Source organism: Rhinoderma darwinii, assembly GCF_050947455.1.
Source record: "Rhinoderma darwinii isolate aRhiDar2 chromosome 2 unlocalized genomic scaffold, aRhiDar2.hap1 SUPER_2_unloc_5, whole genome shotgun sequence".
Lineage (NCBI taxonomy): Eukaryota > Metazoa > Chordata > Amphibia > Anura > Rhinodermatidae > Rhinoderma > Rhinoderma darwinii.
This window is the reverse complement of record NW_027461718.1, coordinates 329,165-337,260: the sequence shown is the minus strand read 5'-3', so window position 1 is coordinate 337,260 and position 8,096 is coordinate 329,165.

The window sequence follows — 8,096 nt, the reverse complement described above, 5'->3', positions numbered from 1 at the left end:
GAGCAGGGGACACAATCATTATAATAGACAGAGCAGGGGACACAATCATTATAATAGACGGAGCAGGGGACACAATCATTATAATAGAAGGAGCAGGGGACACAATCATTATAATAGACAGAGCAGGGGACACAATCATTATAATAGACAGAGCAGGGGACACAATCATTATAATAGAAGGAGCAGGGGACACAATCATTATAATAGAAGGAGCAGGGGACACAATCATTATAATAGAAGGAGCAGGGGACACAATCATTATAATAGAAGGAGCAGGGGACACAATCATTATAATAGACAGAGCAGGGGACACAATCATTATAATAGAAGGAGCAGGGGACACAATCATTATAATAGACAGAGCAGGGGACACAATCATTATAATAGAAGGAGCAGGGGACACAATCATTATAATAGACAGAGCAGGGGACACAATCATTATAATAGACGGAGCAGGGAACACAATCATTATAATAGACAGAGCAGGGGACACAACCATTATAATAGACAGAGCAGGGAACACAATCAATATAATAGACAGAGCAGGGGACACAATCATTATATTAAACAGAGCAGGGGACACAATCATTATAATAGACGGAGCAGGGGACACAATCATTATAATAGACAGAGCAGGGACACAATCATTATAATAGACAGAGCAGGGGACACAATCATTATAATAGACGGAGCAGGGGACACAACCATTATAATAGACAGAGCAGGGACACAATCATTATAATAGACAGAGCAGGGGACACAACCATTATAATAGATGGAGCAGGGGACACAATCATTATAATAGACAGAGCAGGGACACAATCATTATAATAGACAGAGCAGGGGACACAATCATTATAATAGACGGAGCAAAGGACACAATCATTATAATAGACAGAGCAGGGACACAATCATTATAATAGACAGAGCAGGGGACACAATCATTATAATAGACGGAGCAGGGGACACAATCATTATAATAGACAGAGCAGGGACACAATCATTATAATAGACAGAGCAGGGGACACAATCATTATAATAGACGGAGCAGGGGACACAATCATTATAATAGACAGAGCAGGGGACACAATCATTATAATAGACGGAGCAGGTGACACAATCATTATAATAGACGGAGCAGGGGATACAATCATTATAATAGACAGAGCAGGGGACACAATCATTATAATAGACAGAGCAGGGAACACAATCATTATAATAGACGGAGCAGGGGACACAATCATTATAATAGACAGAGCAGGGGACACAATCATTATAATAGACGGAGCAGGGGACACAATCATTATAATAGAAGGAGCAGGGGACACAATCATTATAATAGACGGAGCAGGGGACACAATCATTATAATAGAAGGAGCAGGGGACACAATCATTATAATAGACAGAGCAGGGGACACAATCATTATAATAGACAGAGCAGGGGACACAATCATTATAATAGAAGGAGCAGGGGACACAATCATTATAATAGACAGAGCAGGGGACACAATCATTATAATAGAAGGAGCAGGGGACACAATCATTATAATAGACAGAGCAGGGGACACAATCATTATAATAGAAGGAGCAGGGGACACAATCATTATAATAGACAGAGCAGGGGACACAATCATTATAATAGACGGAGCAGGGAACACAATCATTATAATAGACAGAGCAGGGGACACAACCATTATAATAGACAGAGCAGGGAACACAATCATTATAATAGACGGAGCAGGTGACACAATCATTATAATAGACAGAGCAGGGGACACAATCATTATAATAGACGGAGCAGGGGACACAATCATTATAATAGACAGAGCAGGGGACACAATCATTATAATAGACAGAGCAGGGAACACAATCATTATAATAGACAGAGCAAGGGATACAATCATTATAATAGACGGAGCAGGGGACACAATCATTATAATAGAAGGAGAAGGGGACACAATCATTATAATAGACAGAGCAGGGGACACAATCATTATAATAGACAGAGCAGGGGATACAATCATTATAATAGACGGAGCAGGGGACACAATCATTATAATAGAAGGAGAAGGGGACACAATCATTATAATAGACAGAGCAGGGGATACAATCATTATAATAGACGGAGCAGGGGACACAATCATTATAATAGACAGAGCAGGGGATACAATCATTATAATAGACAGAGCAGGGGACACAATCATTATAATAGAAGGAGAAGGGGACACAATCATTATAATAGACAGAGCAGGGGACACAATCATTATAATAGACAGAGCAGGGGACACAATCATTATAATAGACAGAGCAGGGGACACAATCATTATAATAGACGGAGCAGGGGACACAATCATTATAATAGAAGGAGCAGGGGACACAATCATTATAATAGACGGATCAGGGGACACAATCATTATAATAGACAGAGCAGGGGACACAATCATTATAATAGACGGAGCAGGGGACACAATCATTATAATAGACAGAGCAGGGGACACAATCATTATAATAGAAGGAGCAGGGGACACAATCATTATAATAGACAGAGCAGGGGACACAATCATTATAATAGAAGGAGCAGGGGACACAATCATTATAATAGACAGAGCAGGGGACACAATCATTATAATAGACGGAGCAGGGAACACAATCATTATAATAGACAGAGCAGGGGACACAACCATTATAATAGACAGAGCAGGGAACACAATCATTATAATAGACGGAGCAGGTGACACAATCATTATAATAGACAGAGCAGGGGACACAATCATTATAATAGAAGGAGAAGGGGACACAATCATTATAATAGACAGAGCAGGGAATACAATCATTATAATAGACGGAGCAGGGGACACAATCATTATAATAGACAGAGCAGGGGACACAATCATTATAATAGACGGAGCAGGGGACACAATCATTATAATAGACAGAGCAGGGGACACAATCATTATAATAGAAGGAGCAGGGGACACAATCATTATAATAGACAGAGCAGGGGACACAATCATTATAATAGAAGGAGCAGGGGACACAATCATTATAATAGACAGAGCAGGGGACACAATCATTATAATAGAAGGAGCAGGGGACACAATCATTATAATAGACAGAGCAAGGGACACAATCATTATAATAGAAGGAGCAGGGGACACAATCATTATAATAGACAGAGCAGGGGACACAATCATTATAATAGACGGAGCAGGGAACACAATCATTATAATAGACAGAGCAGGGGACACAACCATTATAATAGACAGAGCAGGGAACACAATCATTATAATAGACGGAGCAGGTGACACAATCATTATAATAGACAGAGCAGGGGACGCAATCATTATAATAGACGGAGCAGGGGACGCAATCATTATAATAGACAGAGCAGGGGACACAATCATAATAGACAGAGCAGGGGACACAATCATTATAATAGACAGAGCAGGGAACACAATCATTATAATAGACAGAGCAGGGGATACAATCATTATAATAGACGGAGCAGGGGACACAATCATTATAATAGAAGGAGAAGGGGACACAATCATTATAATAGACAGAGCAGGGGACACAATCATTATAATAGACAGAGCAGGGGATACAATCATTATAATAGACGGAGCAGGGGACACAATCATTATAATAGAAGGAGAAGGGGACACAATCATTATAATAGACAGAGCAGGGGATACAATCATTATAATAGACGGAGCAGGGGACACAATCATTATAATAGACAGAGCAGGGGATACAATCATTATAATAGACGGAGCAGGGGACACAATCATTATAATAGACAGAGCAGGGGACACAATCTTTATAATAGACAGAGCAGGGGACACAATCATTATAATAGAAGGAGAAGGGGACACAATCATTATAATAGACAGAGCAGGGGACACAATCATTATAATAGACAGAGCAGGGGATACAATCATTATAATAGACGGAGCAGGGGACACAATCATTATAATAGAAGGAGAAGGGGACACAATCATTATAATAGACAGAGCAGGGGATACAATCATTATAATAGACGGAGCAGGGGACACAATCATTATAATAGACAGAGCAGGGGATACAATCATTATAATAGACGGAGCAGGGGACACAATCATTATAATAGACAGAGCAGGGGACACAATCATTATAATAGACAGAGCAGAGAACACAATCATTATAATAGACGGAGCAGGGAACACAATCATTATAATAGACAGAGCAGGGGACACAATCTCTATAATAGACAGAGCAGGGGACACAATCATTATAATAGACGGAGCAGGTGACACAATCATTATAATAGACAGAGCAGGGGACACAATCATTATAATAGACAGAGCAGGGAACACAATCATTATAATAGACGGAGCAGGTGACACAATCATTATAATAGACAGAGCAGGGGACACAATCATTATAATAGACAGAGCAGGGGACACAACCATTATAATAGACAGAGCAGGGGACACAATCATTATAATAGACAGAGCAGGGGACACAATCATTATAATAGACAGAGCAGGGGACACAATCATTATAATAGACGGAGCAGGGGACACAATCATTATAATAGACAGAGCAGGGGACACAATCATTATAATAGACAGAGCAGGGGACACAATCATTATAATAGACGGAGCAGGGGACACAATCATTATAATAGACAGAGCAGGGAACACAATCATTATAATAGACGGAGCAGGGAACACAATCATTATAATAGACGGAGTAGGAGACACAATCATTATAATAGACAGAGCAGGGGACACAATCATTATAATAGATGGAGCAGGGGACACAATCATTATAATAGACAGAGCAGGGGACACAATCATTATAATAGACAGAGCAGGGGACACAATCATTATAATAGACAGAGCAGGGGACACAATCATTATAATAGACAGAGCAGGGAACACAATCATTATAATAGACGGAGCAGGGGACACAATCATTATAATAGACGGAGCAGGGAACACAATCATTATAATAGACGGAGCAGGGGACACAATCATTATAATAGACGGAGCAGGGGACACAATCATTATAATAGACGGAGCAGGTGACACAATCATTATAATAGAAGGAGAAGGGGACACAATCATTATAATAGACAGAGCAGGGGACACAATCATTATAATAGACGGAGCAGGGGACACAATCATTATAATAGACGGAGCAGGTGACACAATCATTATAATAGAAGGAGAAGGGGACACAATCATTATAATAGACAGAGCAGGGACACAATCATTATAATAGACGGAGCAGGTGACACAATCATTATAATAGACAGAGCAGGGGACACAATCATTATAATAGAAGGAGCAGGGGACACAATCATTATAATAGATGGAGCAGGGAACACAATCATTATAATAGACAGAGCAGGGGACACAATCATTATAATAGACAGAGCAGGGGACACAATCATTATAATAGACAGAGCAGGGGACACAATCATTATAATAGACGGGGCAGGGGACACAATCATTATAATAGACGGAGCAGGGGACACAATCACTATAATAGACGGAGCAGGGGACACAATCATTATAATAGACGGAGCAGGGGACACAATCACTATAATAGACGGAGCAGGGGACACAATCATTATAATAGACAGAGTAGGGGACACAATCATTATAATAGACGGAGCAGGGGACACAATCATTATAATAGACAGAGCAGGGGACACAATCATTATAATAGACAGAGCAGGGGATACAATCATTATAATAGACGGAGCAGGGGATACAATCATTATAATAGACAGAGCAGGGGATACAATCATTATAATAGACGGAGCAGGGGACACAATCATTATAATAGACGGGGCAGGGGACACAATCATTATAATAGACGGAGCAGGGGACACAATCACTATAATAGACGGAGCAGGGGACACAATCATTATAATAGACAGAGCAGGGAACACAATCATTATATAAGACAGAGCAGGGGACACAATCATTATAATAGACGGAGCAGGGGACACAATCATTATAATAGACAGAGCAGGGGACACAATCATTATAATAGACAGAGCAGGGGACACAACCATTATAATAGACAGAGCAGGGGACACAATCATTATAATAGACGGAGAAGGGGACACAATCATTATAATAGACAGAGCAGGGGACACAACCATTATAATAGACAGAGCAGGGGACACAATCATTATAATAGACAGAGCAGGGGACACAATCATTATAACAGACGGAGCAGGGGACACAATCATTATAATAGACAGAGCAGGGGACACAATCATTATAATAGACAGAGCAGGGGACACAAGCATTATAATAGACGGAGCAGGGGACACAATCATTATAATAGAAGGAGAAGGGGACACAATCATTATAATAGACGGAGCAGGGGACACAATCATTATAATAGAAGGAGAAGGGGACACAATCATTATAATAGACAGAGCAGGGGACACAATCATTATAATAGAAGGAGAAGGGGACACAATCATTATAATAGACGGAGCAGGGGACACAATCATTATAATAGACAGAGCAGGGGACACAATCATTATAATAGAAGGAGAAGGGGACACAATCATTATAATAGACGGAGCAGGGGACACAATCATTATAATAGACAGAGCAGGGGACACAATCATTATAATAGACGGAGCAGGGGACACAATCATTATAATAGACAGAGCAGGGGACACAATCATTATAATAGACAGAGCAGGGGACACAATCATTATAATAGACAGAGCAGGGGACACAATCATTATAATAGACAGAGCAGGGGACACAATCATTATAATAGACAGAGCAGGGGACACAATCATTATAATAGACAGAGCAGGGGACACAATCATTATAATAGACGGGGCAGGGGACACAATCATTATAATAGACGGAGCAGGGGACACAATCACTATAATAGACGGAGCAGGGGACACAATCATTATAATAGACGGAGCAGGGGACACAATCACTATAATAGACGGAGCAGGGGACACAATCATTATAATAGACAGAGTAGGGGACACAATCATTATAATAGACAGAGCAGGGGACACAATCATTATAATAGACAGAGCAGGGGACACAATCATTATAATAGACAGAGCAGGGGACACAATCATTATAATAGACAGAGCAGGGGACACAATCATTATAATAGACAGAGCAGGGGACACAATCATTATAATAGACGGAGCAGGGGACACCACCATTATAATAGTCAGAGCAGGGGACACAATCATTATAATAGACGGAGCAGGGGACACAATCATTATAATAGACAGAGCAGGGGACACAATCATTATAATAGACGGAGCAGAGGACACAATCATTATAATAGAAGGAGCAGGGGACACAACCATTATAATAGAAGGAGCAGGGGACACAATCATTATAATAGACAGAGCAGGGGACACAACCATTATAATAGACGGAGCAGGGGACACAATCATTATAATAGACAGAGCAGGGGACACAATCATTATAATAGACGGAGCAGGGGACACAATCATTATAATAGACAGAGCAGGGGACACAATCATTATAATAGACGGAGCAGGGGACACAATCATTATAATAGACAGAGCAGGGGACACAACCATTATAATAGATGGAGCAGGGGACACAATCATTATAATAGAAGGAGCAGGGGATACAATCATTATAATAGACGGAGCAGGGGACACAATCATTATAATAGACAGAGCAGGGACACAATCATTATAATAGACAGAGCAGGGGACACAATCATTATAATAGACGGAGCAGGGGACACAATCATTATAATAGACAGAGCAGGGGACACAATCATTATAATAGACGGAGCAGAGGACACAATCATTATAATAGACAGAGCAGGGGACACAACCATTATAATAGATGGAGCAGGGGACACAATCATTATAATAGACAGAGCAGGGACACAATCATTATAATAGACAGAGCAGGGGACACAATCATTATAATAGACGGAGCAAAGGACACAATCATTATAATAGACAGAGCAGGGACACAATCATTATAATAGACAGAGCAGGGGACACAATCATTATAATAGACGGAGCAGGGGACACAATCATTATAATAGACAGAGCAGGG